Below are 13,975 nucleotides of genomic sequence, written 5' to 3'. Positions count from 1 at the left end.
CTATTACAGTGGTATACTAGATTCAGTAATGCAGAGCCAATTTATATGCGAACAAACACTTTGCATTTGCTATTGAGAAGAGTTCTACTATCGTTATGGCATGCTAAGTAATATAGTATGTTGAACATGAAGTCTTTGCCATTTTAGAATGCTCTAAATCCACACAGACCATGCAGCGACCATCTGCATATGAGATTATTGTATCAAGCCCAAACATTCACATTGTCCGGTGCAAAACTGTTAACCCTGCCTCCTTTTTGACAGAAATGTGCTCTGATGAAGACTTGGCCAACCCCGACTGTGTAAGTTTTGAGGGAGAGGAAGATTATATCCGAAAAGCACATGATAAACCACTCAACGGGGGGCGCGAGGATTCCTCTTCATTGATGGGTCAGCCATAATTGACCAGGAGATAGGCTTAAGGCACACTGGTGCGGCAGTGGTGCGTCTAGTGGATGGGCAATATGGTATAATAGTGCAGAAGAGATTACCAATGCATTTTACGGATCATGTTGCCAATCTTATAGCACTTATTGAAGTGCTACAAGCATCCCACGGGTGTCACGTGACCACTAGTTCTATTAATTCCATTTACTATAGGAAAAGTAACTTCTAGGATACGATGTCAAGGTTTTCCTACTCATATTTATTTGCAATGCATTATTTTGGTTCACTGTTTGCAATGTTTATGTTTTGATTAGGTATGTATTTTGTATGCACATTATATGGGGATGGCATATAAAAGAGGGGGAGTATGAAAACAAATGCTACTAATAATGGGTGTTTTCAGTATGTAAATATCACCAAAAGTATAGACCTAAATGTGGCCCCATTTTTTCTAACACACAACACCATGACCACAGATCCCCATGTCAATTACCAGGTCAAAAGTAACAATACTGTTAGTAGTACCAATGAATGTAATGTTTTTTCCAAGATACTTTCTGAACTCACCAGTTCTTTTGATAATGTTTATAACACGTAAAAAGAGGCAACTTAGAAAGTCCAAGTATGACGAGTACAGTGGACTTGGTCTAGATACAATAGAAGAGGTGCACCATCCAGAATTCTCAAATAGTTGGTACGCAGACATGAGCATGGAGGGGAAGGGTGAATGGTAGCTGTTATGTATGTTCATTGATACCACATACGTCTGGAGCGCCCAGGGTATTAATATCACAAGAATTACCAATTTTAGAGGCTCAATGCCTAGTTCATTTGGCACTGTGTTGACTGTGAGGCACCTTTCAGGTGTGAAGTGTGCGTCTAAAAGCTATGGACCCTGACCAGCTCCATTGCACTAAAAAACCTAAAAGCATCCGGTGTTTGCGGAGTCCATACCTGAACTTACATGGAGTAAAGTATGTGGAGAGTAGTTGGTGAGAAACATCAGTGAATAAAGCATGTGCGCCATTCTGGAACTAACATATCACAAAATTGACGTGGATCGAAGCAATGGAGAAGCCAGTAAAAGTGAAACAGCAAGAGACTTATGAACTATGCTTTTACAATGAAGGAACTGTTTTTGTAGGGCCAACCAAAGATGCAACAAAACCGTATTCACTCCGACCTTAAAAATGGCACAGCTGCAGTAATGGACTACTACTGGGTGCGTGGACAGCAGGTATTCTTGCATCGACTGCCATCATGGCCGGGCTACTGCTCATTGGCCACGTTGTATTCAGTGCTGCTTGTGATCCCTGAAGACCACCTTGCAGTGGGATCAAAATTCTTGCTTGCCCCAACCCCAGCTACAACAATAGGGGGGGCCACCAGAAGCCTGCTGCAGCCCCCATCTTCCGTATCTTACCTGAAAAAGAGAAAAACAACAAGTTGCGCAGGAAAAGAAGATCGAATAACCTGTCTCAAGACACCTCTGAATTGCTCAAAGAAATACCCAATGAATATAGACTATTCAGCAAAGAAGAAACCTTTTCAGCATCTCAACATCTCAACTACTGCCTGGGGTTCAGACATCTGCAAACATTAAGTGGCTCCAAATTGTGCATTGGGAGGTCTTACAGATGGTGAATGAAACGGAACAAAGCCTCAACGCAATCAAGGTTGAGATGCGTGCCATACGATTGATGACCCTCCAGAACCGATATGTGCTCGACCTACTCAGGGCGATGGAAGGAGAGGTTTGATGTAGAATTGGCAATTCTTGCTGCACATTCGTGCCCCCAAACGATGCTGAGAACAGTTCCCTGATGCAGATAATAGGAGCACTGCACACCCTCGGATTGCACATGCAAACTGAAGCTGGCATACAAAAGGATGATTGTTTTGATGACCTTTTCTTTTGGGCACCATTCTGGATGGGAGCGATCGTGAAACTGCTGATACCCGTGATAGTGTTGGTGTTGGTACTTTTCTACACCTGCCAGCTGGGACTCCGATGTTGTGCCAAAGCAGTACCTAACAGTGACATGATGATGGTTTCAATTATGGTATCAAATGCATCTTGCGGTACAAAAGACAGTGCTGTACAAAAAGATGACACAAACAAACCCTGCATGGTGGTGATAGAGCAGCGTTTGCACACTCCCAGGAACATCACTACACCCCCACTTGACCCTTTCATTATACAGAACACTCGGTTGACTTAGCAGGTGGTGGGGGTTGTGTATATGACTTGTACCCCTGAGGAGTATGCTCAATCTGCCCAGAGTTTTCGTCATGTATGTAGAGCATGGGTTCCAAATGAGGGATCACCACTTTACTTAGAGGCTGAGAGGTTAGAGGAGGTTAGAGGAGGAACGCTGGTGAAGGACAACTAAAAATGGGCCTATTGGGAGTTTGTTCATGTAGAATTAATGAAAGGGGGAATTGTTGGGAAGGGGAAACAATCTTCCCACAACCCCAAGCGCTTCAGGATAAGGCAAATGCTGTGAGACATAATCTAAGAGACCAGGAGGGAGGGTGGTGCCTTCAAAGGCTTCTACATGATCACATTTTTGCATGCTTTATAGATGTAGTGCACATACGGGCATAGCAGCCATCTTAGATAGTAGCAGCCATATTGGAACACAAGGCTTAAAAGCAGCGCGGCAGTCAGCATCCCAGGTCTAGGCCGCAAACATGAGCAAACAAATAGGTTGTATCCCGGGCTCTGATGAGAAAGGGCAGAGCTAAAGAGAGCCATAAACTCTTAATTGTCTAAAAAGTTGCCAGCCTTCACGCTGTGGGAAAAATGTGCCCTGCAAGGCCACGGGAGGAGGGCTGAGCATCTTTGTGTGATACAATCCCACTAGAAGGAGGGCACGGGCCTCCGACCCCCACCAGTCCCAATTCTAAGTTATAGCAACCAAATGCCCTAGACTTAGGACCTCATAATTCCAAGGTACCAGCCAGCCCTGGACCACTGATCATGAACCTGTTGGACCCACGTTCGATCAAAAAGATCAGAAAGCAGGGCTTTCCTGCCTTCACTTCTGGTGCAGGGAGGGATGAAATTCTAGCCCAGTACGAGGGTGGAAGACCTTGGAGAGGTGCTGGACTGTCTGGGAGCGAGTGAAGTGTGTGAGTTAGTATGACCTCGACATCTCCCCTCAGCCCCTGTCAGCTTTTACCAGGCGCACTACTACATAGATAGAGATGTGTTGTTCAGTCTGTACATAATTGCCAATTAGCCTCCTTGTGACCGATGACGAATGCAGCATTGCCCACGTGGAAGACGATGGACAGACGGGGCTGGGACCAATGACCTGGCATCCCCTATGGAGCAAGTGACCTATGTCTAGGGTCTCACCAACCAGCCACATGCATTTCTACTGTATGTAATGATGTCACTGATGACGCTATGTATTGTATGTAATGATGTCACTGATGACGCTATGTACCTTCTTAATGTGCGTAACTTACATTCCCACCCAACTCAGGCCTATTCTCTCGGAAAGTTTAGTTGTTTGAAAACTAGATTCCGAACCAACTCTTTCAGTAGATGCTGGAAGGATCGAGAAGGTGACAGCACACGTTTCTGTGCTTCCTGGACAAGTCGTACATTTGGAAATTAAAACGAGTTGTCCCCTTTACCTTTCACGCTGGATATATAAAACGAAAGTAACATCTAAAGCCACTTTCCCTGAAGCATGAGGCATGCTACAAGGGTAGTGGCAGACTTTACCAATCAAGTTTGACACTTTAAAGAAATAAACCATCTTTCAACTGTCACAAGCGATTGAAGAAGGCAGCCGGGGGCTGTTCTGGTCGAGAGGAAGCCCAGCATTTGACGTTTTATTTTTCGGTGGACTCGGCACCACTGAAGTGGGCGCAGAGAGAGAGAGAGAGAGAGAGAGAGACAGAGACAGAGGGAGAGAGGGCTGTGTGTGGCTTGCGGAAATCTCTTTACTCATGCACACCATAGGTCGAGCCTCCACGCTGGTCTTGACTGCACACAGAGGCCAGTGGCAAAGAGTGCTCATATCGTTCAATCTCCTCATCTTCTTCATCTGGACTGGCCTCATGATTCATATGTTGACAGCAGCCAATGGCGTGGCGATCCACCGAAGATGATACTGGAGAACTGCCAGTGAACAGGGATTCATTCAGGCGAGTAAACCGTTTCTTTCCCTTACTCCTTCCCTTAACATTCCCTTTCACAGCCTCGCTCTGCTCTCGGACGTGGGTGTTCCCTGAGAATATTGTAACACACAGGGACAAGGGTCTTGGCAGGGAGATTACAGAGGTTTTAAGTAGACACAAGCAGGTGGATGTAGCCCATCTAGTCCTGTTTCTTTTTTTTAACATTCTGAGGCTCGCATTCCTAGAAATAATGGAAAACTGGCAAGCATTGGCAATGCCAATAGTTTGGGCTTCTGTGTAGGCATGGCAAAGGCTTGTTTTTAACAGGACTTCATTAAAGGACACGCATAGTGCTTATAAGTCGAGTGGTTGAAGGCAGGTCTAGTTAAGACATTTTTATTCCAAAAGTAAAGTATTTACAGTTCCAATTAAGTCATTAACTTTCAGAAGACTGCTTTGAAAACCACTAGCAGGGACTTTGAGTGCAAAGTTGGATGGTAAGGCTTGATTAAAGAGAGCGTAAAGAGTTCCCATGAGCAAGTGTTTTGGGTGGGAGGGACAAGAACTTGGTGTGAATGGCCATATGGATTAGCAGGGGCATGGGCAGTCAATGGGTGGGAAAACAACGCTTACAAGCTTTATGTCACTCCGCATATGACATTTCAACCTATCTGTACTGTAATTCAATAGGTTTAGCTTATTGGTTGGGCAAGCGCCACCTATTAGCCCATACTGAAAACACCACATCCAGAAAAAAATCAGTACTGGATGCGATATGCCTACCGTACTTGGCATAGGTCTCAATGCCACCTCTGTGATTACTCTGACATGTAGGCAATTATAAGTGTGCCTGGGGCTTTCAAAAACAGGCAGGGTTGGACTTATGTGGGGACATAGGGCGGAAGAAAGGCAGACGTATGTGTGTGCATCTGCGATGGGTGTGTGCAAGGGATTAGTGGGCCTGTTATGACTGTGGGGATTTGGGCACCAAGCTACCCAATTGACAGTTCCCGAAAGCTGAGCCTACATTTCCATCATTGCAACTGTGCACTGGACTTTATCAGTGACTTTCCTCTTGCCCCCAAAAGATGCTTCTCATGGGAGGGTGAGGCCCTCTGTGTGCCTCCTCCATTGCCACCCTACACTCTGTAGCAGGTTGAACCCGCAACCGTTAGAACAGTGCTCATTTTGCATTCTTCTTTTGGGACTTTGATCTTTGAAATGCCATAGATTTTCTTCCACACCCTTTACGCCATTCTCTTCTGGTTGTTCTCTTTTATGCTGTTGTGACAAAAAGACTACTGTGTTGCAGGAGTACAGGGATGAGTGTTGGTTTAGAAACTCCTGCCCAGCACCACACTACTACCAAATCAGCAGTGATCTCAATCATAAAGGTAAAATAAGTACAAGATGAGTGGTACACCTCCTTTGCTGCTTTAAGGTAGAATGGGCTGAGGACAGGCTTTACTCTTCAAGAGGGGTGTGACCTAACAAAGGAGCATCCAGCCAACAACTGGACTGCGGTATCAAAATAAGAGAAAGTGCAATTAAGGTCTTATACAAAACATAAGACTTTAATCATAATAAAAGGACAAACTAATAAAAACACTAACAGCCCACCCCTGTAATGAAATACACAGAATATGCAGATTTTTGGTTGTAAGGGGCACTCTGGGTATGCAGCCAGGGGTATGCAGATAATTGTCTTTGCAGCAATGTTCAAGATTTATTATATGTATTGTATTAGAATGACTTCGGGTCTTGTCACATTGGCCCATAGAATAATGCCTTGAGGTCAGAACCACTGTTAAATACCTTTTTGTCTCACTTGGAATTCTATTAGATCCTTCCCAGGTCTCGGAGGAAAGATGAGTCTGTCTTCTGCCATTCCTGGGCAGGAATTCCGGCAGGAAGCACTTGGAAGGTTATCACTTCCAGTAGGCAGAGTCCCGGATGCCAATGTTCCAGCCACCGACCGGCCTTCCAAGGTGCCGGTCATTTGTGTGCTGTAGGTCTCTGAAGAAAGAGAGCCTTCTTCTGATCTTCCCAGCCGCTTACATGTGTGTCACTTGCAGTAGGCAGAGTCCTGGTTACCAGTGCATCAGGAAGCAAGTAGGCTTTCTAAGCAGCAGGTCACTATAAAGGTTTCCCTGAAGTGGTTGCAGGGAAGGTCGTGTGCCAATCATTTGAACAGTTCAGGTATCTGGGGAATCTGTACCCCAATAACGTTCCAGGAAAATCCTTCTTCTGAGGTCCAAAGATGATCCAATTAAGGGGAGTGGCTCACCTGGTTATATAGTCATTTTGCGACTGTGGATTGGTCCATTTCAAACTTTCTGGAAGGGGCCAATCGAGAATTCTGGAAATGTGGATGGGGCACAGATAGTATGCATGGCCTAAAACATTTCTAAATAGTAGAACACCTCTCATGGTTGTAACTTTTCTCCTGGGCTACCTTCCTTCAACTCTCTCCCTGCCTGCCTTACATCAAAGAGATACACCTCGTGTGACCTTCCTATTGTGCTGCAAGAGGTCCCTTTAAAGCAGGAATTCCCGCCAGCACCATGGGGGCATGACCTGCTCTGCAGGGAAGGTGTCAACCATTTCCAGGCAGGAAATAAGGTCAACCTCTAGGACGGAGCCCAATCTCCTGTGGTGGGTAAGCCCCAGTGACAGTCAACAATATTCAAAGCTCTGATAGTTTGCAGGATTCACTTATATAAAAGACATCAAATGGGTTTTGTCAATAACTGTATCTTACCAAGGGCCACTATATCAAAACAGATATAGCTATGTTTGTATTTATCAATCTAATGTCTACTGGGCTTTGGGGATGTACAGTTAATCATAGAAAACTGCTTGTTTATTTTAAAAGGGATTCCAAAAAAGGATGATATGATATGATATGATATGATATGGTATTTATAACGCACCTATACACAAGTGTTTCGAGGCGCGACGAGGCAGGGGCGGGGAAAAACAAGGGGAGACATACAACGATCCTACTAGGCCAGGTGTCATTCAGATCGTGCAAGTGCAAGGGAGGAGGGGAAAGGGAGAAGTGAAAGGGGAAAGGGAGAGGGGAAAGTGCAGGACAGGGTAATAGCATACAGGAAAGTAACAAGGGCCAGCTAGTGGCAGTGCGAGTAAGTGCAGATAAGTGCTCGAAGGAGGGGCTGTAGGGATACAGACACAGTCCCGTAGTGCAGGAGGTGCCAGGGAGAGTGGCTGGGCCAAGGACCGAGAAGGCGAGTGGCCCAGTTGCAGATTCAGTGCAGTTTAGTAACTTTAGCAGGGGAGAGGGGGAGAGAAAGCGGAGGCAAAGAGGAAGGTTTTGAGGTGCTTCCGGAACCGGAGATGGTTCTCCTCAAGTTTCAGGGGGGCAAAATGTGTGAATAACCTTTTGGTTCTAGACATGCCAGCAATACAATCTTTGGAAAACACCTTCTTGATGTAGTCATGGTAGTCCTGGCGTTTTCTCTCGAATTGTTGACTGCAATTGGAGAAGGCTTGCCAGCTAAAAACTGGTATACACTTTATAGTTAACAAATCGAATGTGGCACTTTCTAAAAGTGATGCCCCATTGCTGCTAACTTGCTGCTAGTAAGGCAATGTCAGATACTCAGCAGCAGGTATACAGAGGGTCTCTTCTATATGGATGTTGGTAAGTTTAATGATGCACCTAGTGGCCGGCAGGTCCATCTGTTCACAAACCCGCCAAGCCAGTTTGTAAACCACAGAGTGCTGACTGAAAGCGACACTGTTTTGCAGAACTGATTTTCATAGCAGAATCCATATACTAGAGCTCCTAAGATGTCCCCCTAGCAGATGGAAGTCGGTTACAGTTGTTACTGCTGTATTTGAACCGTGTCTCAAAGAAGTTCTGACAGGGGTGCCTGGCTGCTGTGTCAATGATACAACATAAAATAATAAAGGATAAAGATGTGTGCGATGACCGAGGGTTGTGCCCAGGAGGACTGTTGTGACACAACAGGAATGTGTGCTAGAAAATGTTCATGACAAATGTGTGCAGACACCGAGATGTTTATTTGGGGGAAAAGTATTACCATAGGGGAAGGGTTTGTGTGTAAGAATGTGTATGGTACACATGAAGAGGAAAGTATGGAAACACAGAGATGTGTATGCTTAAAGTGTTGCGAGGGCCATAACTGTTGACCGACTGCTTTGATGTTGGCTCAAGAGTTTGTATTGCATTCCACTCACACTTTGTTAGCCACAAAGTCGCCCATGCAGGTCCTGCTTTATCCAAACAAAACATTTAAATAGAGCCTTCCAATTTTTTCACAGTACCTGTAATCATATGTGTGCTTGGATATCACGGCACTTGTGGAGCCTCATTTTAGAAACTTTTCACTGGGGCAAGTGTCATTTTGCATGGTATTAGTGCAAGGGTAAACATTGTCAAAGTGCAAAAACATATTCTTTCAATACATTTTTCTGTCAGGGCAATGTTTTCCCAGATGCAAGTCTGGATTCCTATTAGCACCTGGGCAAACTTTGTCCATGTGCATATGTGCATTGGAAGAATATGTTTGTTCTCAGTAGAGGGGCTACCACACTCTTGTTAATATTGTAAAACTTGGGGCTTCATCCTAAATCGCTAGTGGTAATCTAGACGTAGAGCCCTTGCTCACTGAGCCTTAGTGAGGCACAGCTTCACCTCACTGAACATGGCCAAAACACATGTCTGGGGTTGCTGATGGTACTCTTGTTCAGAGGAGAATTGCCTGTGTCGTTAAGCCCTTGTTGCGCGGGCCATTAACGAGGGCTCTGGGCTGTTACCCCCGGTTTCTGCACTTGGAACGGGGGTTAAGGCCATTAGCCCCCGGGTTACCAAAGCGGTAACCCAGGTGCTTAAAAAAAGCATTTTCAGTCATTGAACGGGAGGCATGAGTCATCCCATTCAATGACTGAAAATACTTCTTAAAATGGCCGCCATGGAAAGGGAAGGCGGGGCTTTAATACGGAGCCCCTCTTCCCTTTTTACGGCGCCCATAGAAGCTGTGAAGCTGCTGAGTAGGCATGCGTGGCTGCAACACACAGGTAAGTGGGTTTGGGAAGGTGGATGGGAAATGGACAACAACAAAAAACAGGGATGGAGGGTGGGGGGAAGATGGCGGACGTCAGGTTATTTGAGCCATGTTCATTCTCAGTGCAGGGGCTCCCACAATTGAATTAATATGTTTTTCAATCTGACAATGTTTGGCCTACTGATAATAGCACACAAAATTGCAAATGCACCAGTTTAGACTTTATGTGATACATCCCTAGGATACATAAAACACTTTTACAGGCAGGCAAAATAACTGCGTTTCTATATCAGAATATATTGCAAAACAATCTGGCTAGTGAATTGGGTCCCCCGCGGTTTCCAGGGACAGAAGGCGTGGTCCCCAAGCCAACCACTTGGCTTACTGTAACTTCATCAGAGAAGTGCTAAACATATTGTGAACGCTCAATATTAGTGCGCATGCAAATTCACCCGATTGCACATGCAAATTCGGGTCGTAGCGTATCAACAAATACAACTACAAAGGTAACAACATTTGGCCCGGTTTTCACCTCAATTTAGTGACGAGAATGAAGAGGATGCATGTGTAATCCATCCCATCCCACAGACACAGTTAAAGCAGTGGGCATGTTTCCAAAACATATGCAGCGTCATAAGTCTCTCATTGGCTTCCTGCCGAAAAGTCTTTTAAAATCGCCCGTTTTATTTGCAAAAGTTAATTCAATATACGTCACTTAGCTAATCTCATTATCATCAAGGTCGCCCCATGCACACTTGGATCTACCACAGACCCGTATTTATCTATTGAAGTTTTAGGGAGTTGTTGGTTTGGCACATGTGGGAGAGTCACTTGAGGCTTGATGACCTTTAGCCGAGCTTCAATAACACCGAAATCGTGCCTCATTTGCAGTTTTGGCTTTTAGGTGGTGGTGTATCCATCTAGTACCTCACAGTCATAAGCCACAACTGTTGCTTTGGAGCACAGATACAAGTGAGATAGTAATGAGAAAAAGGACAAACAGCTTGTGGGTTTTTGGATGTGTACCCACTTATTGACCATCCATACCACTAGCTGATTCTCTCCACCCAAAACATACCCTGGGATGTCTTTAGGTTTGCACTATCATATAGCAACATCCACTTTCACTGTATGGCGCCTGCCTGCATTATTTCTATGAAGTCTCCAGAGAGTTAGTGGCTTAACTGCAACTGTAAATGAGCTGCTGGTATAAAATAAATGACGTCTAAAACAAATGTGACTTCACCCACTTAATGTATAAGCAATATGTGTGTTCTCACATCTGTTCCTAGCCAGATAGTGAAATGAAATGCTAATTTTCACGCGCTATATTCCATCCCAGGTCCAATTTGGGTCCTATCTCTTTCTCTATCCGTGGTGTTCCCCAGATGTCTAATCTTTCTTCTTGGCTGTTCAACCACTACCTGGCACCTCTCCCCACCGCATAGCTGCTCTCTGCTCCAACTTTCAGTTTGTTTGTTTGTTTGTTTGTTTGTTTGTTTGTTTGTTTATTTGGTAATGCGCTCCGAGCCCGTGGGCATCTGGGCGCAGCAGTACAAGAGGACTCGAAACTTAGTTACAGTGCCTGACACAGGCTATTACAGAAAAACAATGGTTGCTTACAGTAGGTGATACAATGCATATAAAATATCAAGTTTAGGCGCATAAGAGCAACATTTTAACAGGTTGTGCCGTTTCCACTATGGTGAGGGTCGTTGCATGTTGTTGTTGTGCAGCCATTTGAGAGCCGAGGATCTGAATCTTGTGTAGGGTAAAGGGCATCTAAGGTCGGGTGGGAGTGTGTTCCATGATTGTGCAGCTCTAACTGGGAAACTTGCACCGCCCGCTGTGGTAAGTTTGAATCTGGGGACTTCCAGTAGGAAGGAGTTGGCAGATCTCGTCAGTCGGTTGGAGGGTCTCCAGTTGATTCTTTCCGCTAGGTAGGGGGGTGCTTGATTGTTGAGGCATTTAGAAGTGAGGGAAATAGTTTTAAGTAGAATTATGTCCTTTATCTTTAGCCAATGGGCTTCTAACCGGTGTTTGGAGATATGTTCTCTGCGTGGGATGTTCAGAGCTGCTCTAAGAGCGTTATTTTGCAATCTCTGGAGTTTATCAGTGACCGACTTGTTGGCACCTGAGTATAAGGCGTTGCAATAGTCGAGTCTGGACATGACAAGGGCATTGGCCAAGGTGAGGCAGCTAGCACTGGACAGGAAGGGTCTGGCGGCACGGATGAGTTTACACGTGTAGGTGGTTGAGGAGGCGAGGCAGTGTTATGCAGATGATACTCAGCTCTCTTTCAGGCTCCCCTAGGCCACCTCTTCTCCCTCTCTCATCCCGGATTGTCTGTTCGCAATCTAGGAGTGGTGTGCCGTCAATGATCTCTGCCTTAATGCCAGTAAGATGGAGATTCTCCTCATCGGATCACCAGCTCCCTCCTTTCCTCTCACTCTCGGACCGCCCACCCTGGGCCCTCTTCCTGCTCCTACCTGTGAGGCTAAGAACCTCAGGGTCATCTTCGACTCCACACTCTCCTTCTCTCCCCACATCTCTGACGTCTCTAAGAAGTCACACTACAAGCTGCACCTCCTCATAGGTATTCTTCCTTTCTTCACGTTCCCCCAGAAGGTCACTGTCTCCAGCGCTCTGGTCCTCTCTAGGCTGTACTATTGCAACAGCCACTTTCTAAACCTACCTGCCTCTACTCTCTGTCCTCTACAACTCATCAAGAACAGGGCCGCGAGACTTGTCCTTGGCCTCAAGCCCAAGGATCATATCTCTCCAGGACTGAAACCTTCTCATTGGCTCTCAGTGGCGCAAGGATCAAGTTCAAGAGCCTCTGCATCATCCACAAGGCTTTCTGGGGCCGGGGACTGCAATGCCTCCGACTCTCAATGCCGAAATATCTTCCTACTCGAGCCCTCCACTCCTTCACCTCCAACTCTTTGAGGGTTAGTTGCTTCTCCAAGCAACGAGGTGGGGGCAGATCTCTTTCTTCGGCTGGTGCCTTCCTCTGGAACAGCCTCCCTGCATCTCTGAAACTTTAGCAGTACCATCTCCAGTTCCAGGAACATCTCAAGACCTTCCTCTTTGCTTCCGCCTTCTCTTTTCCTTTCCCTTGCTGATCTCCTGTCTGATCCACGCACTGGTCACCTGGGCACCCTCTGAATCTGGGCCCAGGTCCCTGCCTGTCCAGCTGCAAACCCGCACTGCCTCTTGGCACCCCCTGCAGTTGTGGTCTGTATCAGTCCACTCTCCTCCTCTTATTAGACAGTCCTCATCTGCACTTCTAAGCACCCGCACTTGCCATCCGTTGGCTGCACTACTTGGTGTTCCTGTTGTTTACATTGTCCTCCACTTCTGCTTCCTCCCATCCCGGGCACTTCTAACCTCCCTGTTCCCCTGCACTTGTGCAATCTGAATGTCACTAGGCCTAGTAAGATCGTTGGTTTGTGTCCTCCATCTGTCCCTCCTTGCTTCGTTGTGCCTTGAAACACTGTGTATTGGCGCATTATAAATGCCATATATCATACCATATCATATCAGTTGCCATCTTATGGCCAGGTAGTACTATTGTGGCAGTGCCTGGCAGATGCCTATCGCATGCCTGCACAAAATTGTTAAACTGTTGGCTTTGTCCGTGGGTGTTTGGCATTGGAGGTCAGACTCAAGTATTAACTTTGCCAAATATGCTCTAGGAAAGAGGGATCAACACTCATATTGTAATATATTTAACTTATAAAATAAAAGACAAGCAACCTGTTAACACATTACTGTTGTATTAACTGCCATTTAAACAGTCAAGGACGAATGTTGGACAAAAAAAATAAGAACCACAGGCTTTTTATGGAGACACAGACACCTCTATACGAGGTAATATAAAGTCATCCAATCTTTAAAGTGTGTGATTTTGTCTGTTTAGCAGGGCCATTGTCAATGGTCTGGCTAGTTTGTGTGGAGAAAGGGTAGGCCCCCCAGTGCAGGTTGGGTGTCAATGAAAGATTAGTGCAGTGGAATGGTTGCCTTAGCAGTTTGATGTTTTTTATAAAGGTGAGTTTAGAGGCTAGAATTGGCCCTCATTGGAGCAGCGCCAGGAAAAAGAAACAGCGAGAGGAAGGGAAAGTTAACGTATAATGATAGGCAGTATAGGCTGCCGCAGCATGGCCATGATTGGTTCCGCAATAAGTTCAGTGGGTGCAGATCACTGGGTGAATTCCATCCCTTTTTATCAAATTGGTACAGAGACAAAGTTATTCACTTTAATTTGATCAAATCATGCATTTTGGATTGTGCCGAATATTTCTAATTGGATTTGATTCACACGGTTCTTGGTACACATGTTCACACTCGGTTTCCAAATGCCGGATTCTTCATGCAGCACGGATCCAAAAGAGAAAATG

Source organism: Ambystoma mexicanum, chromosome 6q (assembly GCF_040938575.1).
Source record: "Ambystoma mexicanum isolate Mex_15411 chromosome 6q, UKY_AmexF1_1, whole genome shotgun sequence".
Taxonomy (NCBI): domain Eukaryota; kingdom Metazoa; phylum Chordata; class Amphibia; order Caudata; family Ambystomatidae; genus Ambystoma; species Ambystoma mexicanum.
The sequence above is the reverse complement of the archived record's forward strand: the minus strand, read 5'-3'. Positions refer to the sequence as shown.